We start from the raw sequence: 16,783 nt of genomic DNA, 5'->3' as shown, positions 1-16,783 counted from the left end.
TCTCATTTTGCAAAGGTTCATAGCTTGGTTGTTGTGCAGATGATAAATATAGATAGATAGATAGATAGATAGATAGATAGATAGATAGATAGATAGACAGATAGGTAGGTGGAAGATAAGATATATATATATATATATAATAGATAAGATTGATTTATATATAATGTATTATATATATATAATATATGAGATATTATATATATATATGTATATATAATATAATATACATATATATCGCTCTGCCACAGATTGGACACAAACAATCTTTAGAACATTTGGGGTTGCTTCTTCTCTGATTTTGTGCTTTCTTCTGAACTAATTCAATGTGCGCGTGTGTGTGTGTGTGTGTGTGTGTGTGTGTAGTCTACTATATACATCACATATATGTTTAAAACATGCAGGTGTACACATTTATCTAATCTATACAATATATGTACAATATTACATGTATGTGAAGAATATGTTCATGTACATAAATACACATGTGTGTACACTTACATTTGAACAATGCAGGCATGCATATGAATATACATTGCACATGAAAATATAATTAGTTGATACACTGGATAGAACATTGGGACCTGAGTTCAAATGCAGCAACAGGAAACTAACAGTATTACCTTGGGTAAAACAATTAACCTCTTTTTTTCCTTCAGTTTCCTAATCTGTAAAATGGTAATAATATTAGCACCTTCCTCCTACAGGAGGTACTCCTCCTAGAGTAATTGTGAGTTTCAAATAAATTGAAAAAACAGGAAAGCTCTTAGCAGAGTGCCTGATTTATAATAAGAGCTAATTCAATGTTAGCTATTTGTTGTCATTGTTAAATGTTTAAATGATGTTTAAAGATGAGATAAAACGTAGTTCATTACAATCAGTTCACTTTATGCATTTAAAAATATTCTGAAAAGCAGTCCATCAGCTATACCAGTTTGCCAAAGGAGCTCATGAGAGGAAAAACAAATAAACAAAATTTCAAAAAGAAAAGAACCCCTAATTTGGGGTAACTAAAATTGTTCTAGGAGCTAGACCTTCATTACTGGCTCTATTATATAGTTTTTATTCACAGAAGCCTACTATTCCTACTGCTATAACAAAGTCATAAACTCTCACAAGCCAATAGTAAGATTGCATAAGATTATAGATTTTAGACTTGGAAGGGATTAGATATATTATCAAAAATTAAATTTCATTTTTTGCATATAAGTAAACTGAGACTGAAAAATGAATTGACAAATCTGATATATAAGTGATAATAAATATCTGGGTCAGGGATTGAAATGCATGGTCTATAACTCCAAATCCCATTCCTCTCCTTGCTATGTAAAATGGGAAATATCAATGATATTTCTTTTCCTGAAAGAAAATTATACATCAATAAGTGAACAGTTTATACTAGTGTATTTCCCTTTTTTCTTTCTTTATTTTATTATACATTACTTTATTAGTCATGGTAGGAGAGAAATGGAAAAATCATAGGAGAAGAGAAAAAAAAACAGAAAAAATGTGAACATAGTATGTCTTTCAATATCTATAGTTTCTTGCCTTGATGTGGATGACATTTTCTATACAAAATCTATGGGATTAATATTAGTACACATTCTATTGGCTTTGTTTTGAATTGGTCAATATATAAGTATTTATCAAGTTTTATATGGAAGACACTGACTAAGTATACAGAGAAAAGAGAGACACATAGAGAGAAACACACATACAGAGAGAGACAGAGACAGAGGCAGAGACAGAGGCAGAGAAAGACAGAGGCAGAGAGAGAGAGAGAGAGAGAGAGAGAGAGAGAGAGAGAGAGAGAGAGAGAGAGAGAGCAACAGACACAGAGATGGAGATGGAGAGGGAGATGGAGAAAGAGACAGAGAGAACAGACAGAGAAACACAGATACAGAGACACACAGGGGTAGGCAGAGATAATTACAGAGAGGGAGACACAAAGAGAGACACACACAGAGCGACTGAAAAACAGAGGGAAAGATAACAAGATATAAAGAGAGCTACAGAGATAGTAATCGACTGATAGAACTAGGATAAAGCGAGGGAAAGACAAAGAAAAGGGAAAAAAAAGAAGGAAGGAAGGAAAGAAGGAAGGGAGGGAGGAAGGAAAATGGAGAAATGGAGAAAAGAAGAAAAATTAATTCCCTGACTTTTTGGCTTAATATTAACTTTCTTGAAATGTATCTATCCTGAAGCTTTTGGTTACATTCATGAATGAGCACAGAAAATAGTAAGGCTGGAGCAGCTTGAGTTAAAAAGACAATATGAATCTTTGACTACATCTGAAAACAAGTCAGATCTCCATAAAGTACAGAACATGCCCATTGTGAATAAACTAATTACCCATGGAATTTTGATGGCACATCTCTTTGATGAATGACTTCAGAAATTTAGATGCAATATTTACGCTTCATTTTCCCCATTTGCTATTTGAGTTAGTATCCTGTAGTGTTGCATTACCATTGTCCACTTTTCAAAGAAGTTAAACTATTGATATATTGTAGTGAATATCATTTTGAAACCAATAGAAATGTTATGCCATATAAGCACCAACTATTTTTTACTTTAGTCAAGGATATTCAGATAAAATTACTTTTGCCCTGAAGAAAAATACTTAAGAAGATAATATGGTGTTGTGGACATTGCTCTGCTCTTATAGTCAGGAAGAAGTGGATTCAGATCCTACTTCTAACCTTAATAATCTCTATGACAATGGGTAAGTCACTCTACCTGAACCACACTTCCCTCATGTATAACATAATGACCAGATTAGCTGTATTACTAACCTCAAAACAGGATGTCATTATAAGGTTACCAGAAATAAGAATTCCTGTTGACCACATAGTGATTGTGTGATTCTAAGAAAGCTGTGTAATCTCTAGTCACTTCAGACAGCTCTTTAAGATTACAAGTAGCGGGGGGCGGAGCCAAGATGGCGGAGAAGAAACACACTACTCAGTGAACGTCCTCACTCCCTCACAACCAATTAGATAAATTAAGTCTCAAAATTAGCTCAGGACTGATAGATACCACAAGGACTGGAAGCACGACTTACCAGCTGAAGAGAATCTGGAGTTTCAACAGGAAAGGTCAGTTCTCAGGGGAGGAATAAGAAAGACCAGCACAGACGGTGGGGTAGGGGCACACTGCGCCCATTGCGCTGGGAAGGGCTCTGGGATCAGAGAAGCCACTGAGGTAAAGGAATCTGGCACAGGCTGTTAGCTCTTCTCTGCTAATTATTTAGCAGTTCAGAAGAGAAAGCCAAAATATTTTAAAACTCAGATTAGATTTTCCCCGATCCTGGGGGTGACTCAGCAGAGACTCGGCACCAGGGGGTGTGGCCTCAGCTACCACCTGAGAATAGTTAAGAGATTGACAAGTGGGTGGATACGGCCCAAGGCAACACACACTGCCTAGCTTAGCTGGAGGGAGTGGAACTCAGCTCCAGGAAGTCCCAGAGAAGCGGAACCTTTGAACTAGGGACCGCGGTTTCTGGCAGACACTTCCAGTTTGAGCACAGGGGCTTCTCACGTCACCTGCTGCAGACATCCACTCCCCACCCGGACACATAGGCTGGGCTTCCTGCAGTCTTCACTATTCTACGCCCTCAAAGCACAGTAGTGCTAATCACCTCTGAGGCACTTCCAGGGAGGGGGTGGGGAACTCTCTCCCAGAGCTCTCTCTTAGCTCAGGCATAGGGGCCACTGCATCCATCCAGTCTGGGAGGAAGCTGGTAAAGAAGTAAATAATTTCCTACCCCAGAGACAGACCCCAAAAGATTTTTTTAAGTATGAGCAAAAAAGCTAGAAAAACTATAGATTCCTTCTATACAGAGAAAGAGCGGGTATCCAACCCCGAGGAAGTTGACAGCAGAGAATCAACAGACAACAACCTAAAGGGGAACGATTCCTGCCCCCTATCACATAACTCTCTCCTAGAAGAAGCTCTTAAAAAATTGAGGGAGATCGAAGAAAAATGGGGAAAAGAAAGGGAAGTTATGATAGAGAATAACAACGTCCTGAAATTGGAGTTGGAAAAAATAAAGAATTCACAGGAGATGCAGGGAAACAAAATTAGTGAATTAGAAAAGGTTAAAAAAACACAGGAAAGTAGGATTTCTGAATTGGAAAAGATAAAAAAGTCTCAAGAAAATAGAATTTCTGAATTGGAAAAAGAAAATAATTCTCAAAAAAAAAATTAGGGAAATGGAAAAAAACTCAATAGAGCAAAATAATTCATTTAAAAACGAAATTGGGCATTTACAAAAAGAACTAAAAACTGTGAAAGAAGAAAATAACTCCTTAAAAGTCAGGATGGAACAAATAGAAATGAATGATTCACAGAGAACCCAAGAATCAGTCAAACAAAACAAAAAAAAAATGAGAAGCTGGAGAACAACGTCAAATACTTACTGGGAAAATCTATAGACCTGGAAAATAGATCTAGGAGAGATAATCTGCGGATCATTGGACTTCCAGAAAACTATGACCAAAAAAAGAGCCTAGATTCTATTTTACAGGAAATTATCAAAGAGAACTGTCCAGAGATAATAGAAACAGAAGGGAAAGTAGATGTGGAAAGAATTCATCGAACTCCTTCTGAAATAGACCCTAAAAAAAGAACACCACGGAATATTGTGGCTAAGCTGCAGAATTACCACACAAAGGAGAAAATCCTGCAAGCAGCTAGAAAAAAACAATTTAAATACCAAGGTGCCACAATAAGGGTCACCCAAGATCTGGCTGCCTCCACATTAAAAGATAGAAGGGCCTGGAATCTGATATTCCGAAAGGCAAAAGATCAAGGACTGCAACCAAGAATGAACTACCCAGCTAAGTTTAGCATCTTTTTCCATGGAAGAAGATGGTCATTCAATGAAACAGAGGAATTCTATATGTTTCTAAGAAAAAAACCAGACTTAAACAAAAAATTTGATCTACATCCACAAGACTGAAGAGAAACAGAAAAAGGTACACAGAACCCTTGAGAACTGTAACTCTGTTGTGGGTATATAAAAAATACTCAAGGATAATTTGATTTTACTGATATAAAAGAAAAAAAGGGGGGTGTGGTAAAGGGAAGGAGGTCGATTCAGAAAAAGGGGAAGGAGTGATAAAAAGAGGGAAACTACATCCCAGGAAGAGACATAGAAAATACACCATATCTGAGGGAACTTAGTGAGGGGGAGAATTATTGTGTGAATCTTACTCTCATCAGAAGAGGCTCAAAGAGTAAATAATTAACATATTTGTTTTTCAGAGAATTTTCTCTCACCTCATTAAAAGGGGGGAGAGGAAAAGGGGAAAGAAAAAGGAGAATAAGTGAAGGGACTTGGAGGGAGGGGGGAGGGATCCTTAAAAAAAAAAAAGAGGGAGGGTTGCACGTCACAAAGGGGGTCTGTAAATTAAATATCGGGGAGGGGGATCAGGGGGGTCAAGGGAAAAAAGCATAATCTGGGGATAATACGATGGCAGGAAATACAGAATTAGTAATTTTAACTGTAAATGTAAATGGGATGAACGATCCCATCAAACGGAGACGGATAGTAGATTGGATCAAAAAGCAGAACCCTACAATATGTTGCCTACAGGAAACACACTTAAAGCAGGGAGATACATACAGAGTAAAGGTAAAAGGTTGGAACAGAGCCTATTATGCTTCAGGTAAAGCCAAAAAAGCAGGGGTAGCTATCCTTATCTCAGATCAAGCAAAAGCAGAAGTAGATCTCGTTAAAAAAGATAAGGAAGGAAACTATATCCTGCTGAAAGGTAGCATAAATAATGAAGCCATATCAATACTAAACATATATGCACCAAGTGGTATAGCATCTAACTTTCTAAAGGAAAAGTTAAGAGAACTGCAAGAAGAAATAGACAGTAAAACTATAATAGTGGGATATCTCAACCTTGCACTCTCAGATTTAGACAAATCAAACCACAAAACAAACAAGAAAGAAATTAAAAAAGTAAATAGAACATTAGAAAAACTAGGTATGATAGACCTTTGGAGAAAACTGAATGGCAATAGGAAGGAATATACTTTCTTCTCAGCAGTTCATGGATCCTATACAAAAATTGACCATATACTAGGACATAAAGATCTCAAAATTAAATGTAGGAAGGCAGAAATAATAAATGCCTTCTTCTCAGATCACAATGCAATAAAAGCTACATTCAGTAAAAAGTTAGGGGTAAATAGACCAAAAAGTGATTGGAAACTGAATAATCTCATCTTAAAGAATGACTGGGTGAAAGAGCAAATTATAGAAACAATTAACAATTTCACCCAAGATAATGATAATGATGAGACATCATATCAAAATCTTTGGGATGCAGCTAAAGCGGTAATAAGGGGAAATTTTATATCTTTAGAGGCTTATTTGAAGAAAATTGAGAAAGAGAAGATTAACGAATTGGGCTTACAACTTAAAAGGCTAGAAAAAGACCAAATTATAAACCCCCAACCAAAAATTAAACTCGAAATACAAAAATTAAAAGGAGAAATCAATAAAATTGAAAGTAAAAAAACTATTGAATTAATAAATAAAACCAAGAGTTGGTTTTATGAAAAAGCCAATAAAATAGATAAACCTTTGGTAAATTTGATCAAAAAAAAGAAAGAGGAAAATCAAATTGATAGTCTTACAAATGAAAAGGGGGATCTTTCCACCAATGAAGAGGAAATTAGAGAAATAATAAGGAGTTACTTTGCCCAACTTTATGCCAATAAATTTGATAACTTAAGTGAAATGGATGACTTCCTCCAAAAATATAGGCTCCCTAGATTAACAGAGGAGGAGATAAATTGCTTAAATAGTCCCATTTCAGAAAAAGAAATAGAACAAGCTATTAATCAACTCCCCAGGAAAAAATCCCCAGGGCCAGATGGATTCACATGTGAATTCTACCAAACATTTAAAGAACAATTAGCCCCAATGTTATATAAATTATTTGAAAAAATAGGGGATGAAGGAGTCCTACCAAATTCCTTTTATGACACAGACATGGTACTGATACCTAAACCTGGTAGATCGAAAACTGAGAAAGAAAATTATAGACCAATCTCCTTAATGAATATTGATGCTAAAATCTTAAATAAGATATTAGCAAAAAGACTTCAGAAAATCATCTCCAAGATAATACACTATGATCAAGTAGGATTTATTCCAGGAATGCAGGGCTGGTTTAATATTAGGAAAACTATTAATATAATTGACCATATTAATAATCAAATTAATAAGAACCATATGATCATCTCAATAGATGCAGAAAAAGCATTTGACAAAATCCAACATCCATTCCTACTAAAAACTCTTGAGAGTATAGGAATAAATGGATTATTCCTTAGAATAATCAGGAGTATATATTTAAGACCGTCAGTAAGCATAATATGCAATAGAAATAAACTGCAACCTTTCCCAGTAAGATCAGGAGTGAAACAAGGTTGCCCACTATCACCATTACTATTCAATATAGTACTAGAAACGCTAGCCTCGGCAATAAGAGCCGAGAAAGAGATTCAAGGAATTAGAGTAGGAAATGAGGAAATTAAACTATCACTTTTTGCAGATGACATGATGGTATACTTAGAGAACCCCAAAGACTCTGCTAAAAAGCTACTAGAAATAATTCAAAATTTCAGCAAAGTGGCAGGATACAAAATAAATCCACATAAATCCTCGGCATTTTTATATATCACTAACAAAATGCAACAGCAAGAGATACAAAGAGAAATTCCATTCCAAACAAATGTTGAGAGTATAAAATATTTGGGAATCCATCTACCAAAGAAAAGTCAGGAATTATATGAGAAAAATTACAAAACACTTGCCACAAAAATAAAATCAGATTTAAATAATTGGAAAGACATTCAGTGCTCTTGGATAGGCCGAGCGAATATAATAAAGATGACAATACTCCCCAAACTAATCTATTTATTTAGTGCCATACCAATCAGACTCCCAAGAAACTATTTTAATGACCTAGAAAAAATAACAACAAAATTCATATGGAAGAATAAAAGGTCAAGAATTGCAAGGGAACTAATGAAAAAAAACTCAGAGGAAGGTGGTCTAAGTGTACCTGATCTAAAGCTATATTATATAGCAGCAGTCACCAAAACCATTTGGTATTGGCTAAGAAATAGACCGGTAGATCAGTGGAACAGATTAGATACAAAGGACAAAAAAGGGTACATCTATAGCAATCTAATCTTTGACAAACCCAAAGATTCCAACATTAGGGATAAAAATTCATTATTCGGAAAAAACTGTTGGGAAAACTGGAAATTAGTATGGCAGAAATTAGATATGGATCCACACTTAACACCATATACCAAGATAAGATCAAAATGGGTCCATGATTTAGGCATAAAGAGGGAGATAATAAATAGATTAGAGGAACAGAGGATAATCTACCTCTCAGACTTGTGGAGGAGGAAGGAATTTATGACCAGAGGAGAACTAGAGATCATTATTGATCACAAAATAGAAGATTTTGATTACATCAAACTAAAAAGTTTCTGTACAAATAATACTAATGCAAACAAGATTAGAAGGGAAGTAACAAATTGGGAAAATATTTTTAAAAACAAAGGTTCTGACAAAGGTCTCATTTCCAAAATATATAGAGAACTGACCATAATTTATAAGAAACCAAACCATTCTCCAATTGATAAATGGTCAAAGGATATGAACAGACAATTCTCAGAGGAAGAAATTGAAACTATATCCACTCACATGAAAGAGTGTTCCAAATCACTACTGATCAGAGAAATGCAAATTAAGACCACTCTGAGATACCACTACACACCTGTCAGATTGGCTAAGATGACAGGAACAGATAATGACAAATGTTGGAGGGGATGTGGGGAAATTGGGACACTAATACATTGCTGGTGGAGTTGTGAAAGAATCCAGCCATTCTGGAGAGCAATCTGGAATTATGCCCAAAAAGTTATCAAACTGTGCATACCCTTTGACCCAGCAGCGCTACTACTGGGATTATATCCCAAAGAAATACTAAAGAGCGGAAAGAGACATATATGTGCCAAAATGTTTATGGCAGCTCTTTTTGTTGTAGCTAGAAACTGGAAGATGAATGGATGTCCATCAGTTGGAGAATGGTTGGGTAAATTGTGGTATATGAAAGTTATGGAATATTATTGCTCAGTAAGAAATGACCAGCAGGAGGAATACAGAGAGGGTTGGAGAGACTTAAATCAACTGATGCTGAGTGAAATGAGCAGAACCAGAAGATCACTGTATACTTCAACAACGATACTGTATGAGGATGTATTCTGATGGAAGTGGAAATCTTCAACATAAAGAAGATCCAACTCACTTCCAGTTGATCAATGATGGACAGAGGTAGATACACCCAGAGAAGAAACACTGGGAGGGGAATGTAAATTGTTAGCACTAATATCTGTCTGCCCAGGTTGCATGTACCTTCGGATTCTAATGTTTATTGTGCAACAAGAAAATGATATTCACACACATGTATTGTACTTAGACTATATTGTAACACATGTAAAATGTATGGTATTGCCTGTCGTCGGGGGGAGGGAATAAGGGAGGGGGGGTAATTTGGAAAAATGAATACAAGGGATAATATTATAAAATATATATATATATAATAAAAAAAATTAAAAAAAAAAAGATTACAAGTAGCAAAGAAGGTACTCACCTCTTTTGCAGGTGGGATTTTCCTTTTTCAGTATTTTATCAATGAAATCACAAATTCACATCATCCATGTTAAGTACTTAAAATGATTATTGTGAAGCTCCAAAGAATTAATAAATTTAATGTACTTTATAAACTTAAACTGTTTATATAAATATCATTTGTTATTTTTCTTATTTTCCATATGATGATTTATCAAATGTTTATATTTAATTAATTACAGGCACACAGAGAATGATCATATCTCCTGAAAAAACAAAAAAATATTTATAATTTTGTTTTTTCATAAAGTTCCTAAATGTTTGAAAATATATTGTATGTTATTTTTAGTCACTCTCACTTCTTCTATTCTTATATTTACTTATGATGATAATGGTTAAATTGTTAGTGAAGATTGTTAAATTGTTAGTTATGTGTGGCGACCACAATAGCACCCTGGATACCTGAGAATCAGCCGGAGTCAAGATAAATAAAAGTCTCTATTCTTGGTCTTTAGCGGTTGAAGTGAAGGAGTGGACATGTAGGATCTCTGTGACCTCACTTCCTTATCTCTCTCACAGAAGTGACTCTGGCTAGTCTCCCTCCACCTCCTAGTCCCTCCTACAATTCTCTATATACACCAAACGATTGGACCAGCACAGGATAGTGGGAAGGGCCATTTTCCAAGCATATTCTTATAGAGTATTGTCCAATGGGTAATTAGCCTCAAGTGCTCCATTGTCCAACCTCAGTGCATTGACTCAAAAGTTTCAGCCCTTTACAGTTATGGAAAATAAATGTATTATATCCTTACAAAGGAGAAATTCAGTATACATGCTCTCTTAAACCCCTAGATTTCTATTTGCTCAAATTATTCATTACCTATGACTTACCCTATATTAACTATAGAGATGGTCATATCAATGATTTTGCTGTCACCCACAAACCATGTTACCACATTCGTGTTCTTAGATCTGGAACTATTAAATTACCTAATCTGTTCACAATCTGTTCTCATTCATCAACACCAGAAGTTTTTGCTCTTACTATGACTTCTACCTCTCAACTTCTAAATTCTTTTCAAGGTTATCTAGCCTAAATTGACTATAATATAGTCCTTTCTTGATACCATAATTATCTAGTTCAGCTATAAAGATTCTTATTCTATTGCCACTCTTGCCTTGTCAAAACTCAGACTAGGATTACGCCCTTCATTCACTGTCTCTTCATCCTATTCAGTTTCTCCTGACAAAACTAAAGAAAATTATGAAACTATGATTAGTCGGTCCACTACATATTCACATTATATAATCATGTCAGTCAAGGTAACTTTTTTACACTTTGTGAATTTATGATCTCATTAACAATAGATGATTTACTAAACATTTTAATCCCTTCTACAGCCTTCCATAATTCTCCCTCTGCTTTTCCTCTCTTATGAACCATACTTCATATCTTACTGAAAGAACCAAGACTATTTACTGAGAGCTCCCTATTCTTCTTCATTTTATATCATTTAGATGCCTCTTTCAACTATCTCCTCCTTCACTTGTATCTCACTTGAAAATGTGATAGTTTTTTCCAAGACAAATTCTTGGAATTGGAAATTATTTCATGTTTTTCCCCACAATATCATTAATCTTTAATTTCTTCTTGTTTAAGCTGCTTCTATTCTATGTCCAAGTCTCCTATGTCCAAAAATAAGCAAAAATAAGCAACCATAACAGCAACAAAAGCACTTGATCCAAATAACCCAGCTATCATATTCTCTCCTTACCTTCTTCCCTCTCTGTCGGTCTGTGTTTCCTCTCATCCTCTCTCTTCAAGGTAGATCAATGATTTCTTTGTGTTAAATCTTAAAGTTTACATGTTAAAGTTTAAAATTACATATTATAATTGTAGTATTTTTACCATGATATAAAATTACAGAAAATAAACAAAACTGCCAAAATATGGCTTGTTTATGGGAGAGTGGAGCTTGAACATTCTTAGTATTTCACTTTTTAGAGATAGGCTAGGCTCACTTCATCCGTCAAAATTTTTTTGCAATTTTATTTGTTGATTTTAGCTTACATTGAATGACTTATTGTTATAATACTTATGATTATCCAAATCCTAACCTGTCTCCTAAACCCAGTATCTTATTTCCAACTATTAGACATCTAAAAAAGATACCCTAAGCATATTGAACTCAACTAAAATTATACTTGGCAGATTTTATTCCATACATTCCCTCTTCCTGGTTTCTTTAGTACTTTTGAGAGTACTATTCTCTTCCATGTTTTTTTCAGGTTCAAAAGGACTCTTTGTTCTTTTATGAAAAAGCATCAACACTCTTCTCTACCTTGGCACTATGATCAGTGTGCCTTCTGCACAAAAATTGCAAATGCTAGCACGCCTCTTGGTTCTGGAACTGTGCTTAGGTCCCTTCCCCTGAACTTCTATAGTCACAAGCAAAAATGTACCTCTTCATCCTGGAACTGCAATCCAAAAATACATGTGAAAAAGAAATATGATCAAAACTTAAAATGTTTGAATGTTTCTCACTTAATCACTTTCATATTACCCTAATATTAACTCAAATTAATAGAGTTTTATCATTTGTGAAAGGATTTAGATACATATCATCTGATCTTTACAAAAAACTATATGAGATAGGGAAATATTAATTACATTTTATAGATGAAAAAATTTAGGATCATAAATGTTGAATGATTTGCCCAGAGTGAATAAAGCTCATAGTGAATCTGAGATTGTATTCAATCCCCAAACTTCCTGTCTCCCAATCTGTGAGCATCATTTGTTATGCTGCATTGATGCAAATCAAATAAATTGATGTCTTTCAGTTTCAGTTAAGAATGTATTATTGGAAAAAACAAAGAAAGAAAGAAAGAACAAAGGAAGGAAGGAAGGAAGGAAGGAAGGAAGGAAGGAAGGAAGGAAGGAAGGAAGGAAGGAAGGAAGGAAGGAAGGAAGGAAGGAAGGAAGGAAGGAAGGAAGGAAGGAAGGAAGGAAGGAAGGAAGGAAGGAAGGAAGGAAGGAAAGAAGGAAGAAAGAAAGGATGGAAGGGAGGAATGAAGGAAAGAAAAAGAAAGAAAGGAAGGAAGGAAGGAAAGAAAGAAAAAGAAAGAAAGAAAGAAAGAAAGAAAGAAAGAAAGAAAGAAAGAAAGAAAGAAAGAAAGAAAGAAAGAAAGAAAGAAAGAAAGAAAGAAAGAAAGAAAGAAAGAAAGAAAGAAAGAAAGAAAGAAAGAAAAGAGATAAGAAAGGAATGAGAGACAGATAGATATAGGGAGGAAAGAAAGGAGGGAGAGAGTTGGGGAGGAGAAAAGAACATAAGGCAAGGAAGGAGGAAAAGAAAAAAAAAAAGAAAGGATGGAAGAAGAAAAGATTAAGCAAAAGAAAGCAAAGCAAAAATAATTTTAGAAGTAAGTTTTCCTTTCCAGGTAAGTTTTAATTTTTTTTTTCCTTTAAACTTTATAACACATTAAGCAAGAACATTTTTGATAACATTAACAGGGCAATTTGTGTTTGAATCAGATCACTCAGGTCTTCATTACAGTAGTGAAAGGTCAATGCTAGTCAGGAAGGCACCCGAGTTCAAATTAATTGCTATCTCCAAAGAACTTATAACTTAAAACTTAAAAAAAAAAAAACACAAAGTTGTTTTTAAAAGCTATTAAATATTTCAAGGGTGAGATACATTAGCAATTTATGACAATCATATCCTTTTTTTCTGTAATCACATTCCTTCCCTGACCCACCTCATCAAATGACTATACTTTGGTGGTTGGCTTGCTCCATATATGTTTTTATGTAGGTCATCTTTGTGTTAGCAAAGACAAATAACAAATAAGGAAAACTCCCTGCCTGAGAGCCTGCCCTGGATAGCAGGATTTTAGAAAATTAAATCTCATCTCCATCAGTAGAAGACAACCATAGCACCTTCTAGCAGTGTCATAAATAATGACAGTGAAATTATCTGGTATTTGTTCCCCTGTTTTTTTCTCCAAATGTGAAAAAAATTGCATATTTGAAACTCCAAAGAATCATGGAAAATGGATGCAAGCAGTTTCACTGTACAGTAAATTGAGGAGCAGTTTTTGAACCAGAAGATTTCTAAACCCCCTGTGAATACCAGCTACCTGCATAACCTTGATAATATGACTTCTACTCTTGTCTTCTCATCTCTAAAGTGAAGGTTTCTTTGAACTGTAGAAATATGATATCCTTATCCTTGGACATGTTAATATACTTTTGAGGGGACTAGAATAATGTCATAAATATGTTATATTGTATCTATCAACAACTGTCTACAAAAAGAATGAGAATCAAATAGACTGGGCTATCTCAAGTTTGTTATTTTATTCCGACATTTTTCTCCGTCCTTCTTTGACAAAAATAATGTTGTGAATAGACCCACTTATTATGAGAAAAATAGAGGTGATGGTTGAAATGTATAGAATAGACTGTTGAGTGCTGCATAGTATTTCTTATACAGCCAAGAAACTGAAGGATGGGACACTTCTCTGGAAGTTAGCTGAAAGAGACAGATAACAGAATAATCAAATGTGAATGAATGAGGGGGGGGAGAAGACGAGGTGTTCACTGATATATTTTATAAATGGACGTTTGACAGTCTAAATCAGAGAAGTGGTTATATCCATGATCGCTTGAATAAGTTAAAATTTCAGTGGAGGAGAAACCAAGGTCAAACTTATTTATATGATTTAATGCTAGTCGATGAGTTTATCCAGACATTTCTTAGTATTAGAGGTTTAAGAAAAGCTTTACCTTGTTGAAATAATTTTATATGCAGAAATGTTATACTCTTTGATTTGGAATAGAAACTTCAGAGGTGACCATCAACATTCACTGATACATTTCAAAAAATTCTATTTAGTAGTAACCTTAAAAGTATTCTTCACTTTCTTGTTATAAGTGATTGGTGTGATATTTTTTGCATTGTGACATTCTGGGAAACATTATGAATGCCATAAATTTTGGAAAAGGAAAAATCATCATAAAATAAAATAAAATAAAAAACATAATAAATGCAGTTTTCCAGAAACATTAAAAATGTACACAATTTATGCCTTATGATAGTTTGTAATTTGAAGTCTCTCTCTTTTTGTCTCTCTCTGTGTGTGCCTGACTCTCTTTTTTTTCTCTGTCTCTACATCTGTATGTGTGTGTGAGTCTCTTTTTTCTATCTTTCTGTCTCTGTCATTTCTCTCTCTCTCTCTCTGTCACTCTCTCTCTCTCTCTCCCTCCCTCCCTCCCTCTCTCTCTCTCTCCCCCCGTCTTGCCCTCAGTCTCTCTCTCATTCTTTATCTCTTTCTTCCTTTCTTCCTTTCCTTACCTCCCATGAATTTATGAAAATACTATTAAGAGGGGTATATCTTGGACCTAGGTTTCATTCCTACCTTACTCTATATTTGACCTTGGATAAATTATTTTAACTTTGGGAACTTCACTTTCCTTATATGCAATATCAGGGGTGTGTAATATAGGACATAGATTAGTCCTCCCTCTAAGTAAACAATTTTATCATCCTGTGACTTCCTACTAAAGAAGTAGGTTTATGGGGTTAGGAAGAAAGAGGAAAAACTTTAGAAATATATATTTGCATGTGTGTATGTGTGTGCATATGAATATTTGAAGTGCTATCATGTGAAAAAGGGATAATAGACTTTAGTTTTGTTCCAGAACAGAGAGCTAGGAGCAATACTTCAAGGGAAACTAGGTGGTACAGTGGAGGCAGGAAGACTCATCTTTCTGAATTCAAATCTGGCCACAAACAATTATTATATGACCTAGGCAAGTCACTAATCCTTTTTGCCTCAGTTTCCATATCTTTAAACTGAGATATAAAAGGGCAGCTAGGTGGCGCAGTGGATAGAGCACCAGCCCTGAAGTCATGAGAACCTGAATGCAAATCTGGCCTCAGATACTTAACACTTCCTAGCTATGTGACCCTGGGTAAATCACTTAACCCCAATTGTATCAGGGGGGGAAAAAGTATATAAGGAAATGTTATACCAGTATCTTTACCAAAAAAACTCAAATGGGATCAACAAAAAATACAAGTTATAAAGAAGAAAATTTAATGAAAGAAAACAAACTTCCTACCAAATCAAGCCCTTGAAAAGTCTTATGATCTTTCTTGGCAGGGTTAGTTTCATCCTCACTGAAGAACTTCAAGCCACTATTGGTTGACTTTTTACCATTGATATTATAAAACACCTTCCAGTAAGATGTGGGTTAAAATAAATGAAGACTGAGTTCTCTTCTAATTCTGGAATTCAGTAATCCTCTTGCATCCTCAAGGAGAAGTTGTTGCCAATACTTTGGTTACAGACACCAAGAAATCATTATCAAAATAAGATTTTAGAGAGAAAGTCCAACATCGACCAGAAAGGCCAACCAGAAGTAATAGCATTTAGATTTGGAAGAAACCTTAGGGATCTCACTGTATCATCTTACTTAAGAGTAGGCAAGGCCCTGAGAAGCTATGTAACTTACTCAAGATCATATCAGAGGCAGAGCTGAAATCAACATTTAGATTCTGTGGCATTCAACCTTCTGTTTTTTGAAATGTGTTCAACTTCACTGTTCCATTACCGTCTCACCTCCTAGGTGGGAGAAAAATAGAAAAAAAGTGTAAAAAAAACCAAAAAAACAAAAAACATAAATGAACTACCAATTTCAAGAGTCAGGGGAAGAAGGGAGATGATATTTTACAAATGAGAAATAAAGAATTTCCATTATACAAAATAAAAGCAAATACCCCCAAATCATTAAGAAAGAAGATACTTAATAATCTTGTTTTTGTAAAGTAAATGTGGTTCAGAATCTCGAATCAGGAAAGACTAAAACAGAGAAAAGGGATATAAAATATACAGTCAAATTATATGAATAGGTAGTTTTCTAAAAAAAAAAAATCAAGCTAAAGCAGTCATAAGAAAAGTTCTCTTAATGATAGGAAATTCAAATTAAAACAGATTTTTTTATTCCATTATACACCTCTCAAAATGGTAAAAATGACCAAAATTAATAGTAAATGTTGAAAGGACTTAGATTCATTATTTATTGAATTCATTATTATTGAACTTATT

The sequence above is a fragment of the Sminthopsis crassicaudata genome, chromosome 3, assembly GCF_048593235.1.
Source record: "Sminthopsis crassicaudata isolate SCR6 chromosome 3, ASM4859323v1, whole genome shotgun sequence".
NCBI classification, from domain to species: domain Eukaryota; kingdom Metazoa; phylum Chordata; class Mammalia; order Dasyuromorphia; family Dasyuridae; genus Sminthopsis; species Sminthopsis crassicaudata.
This window is presented reverse-complemented; position numbering follows the sequence as displayed.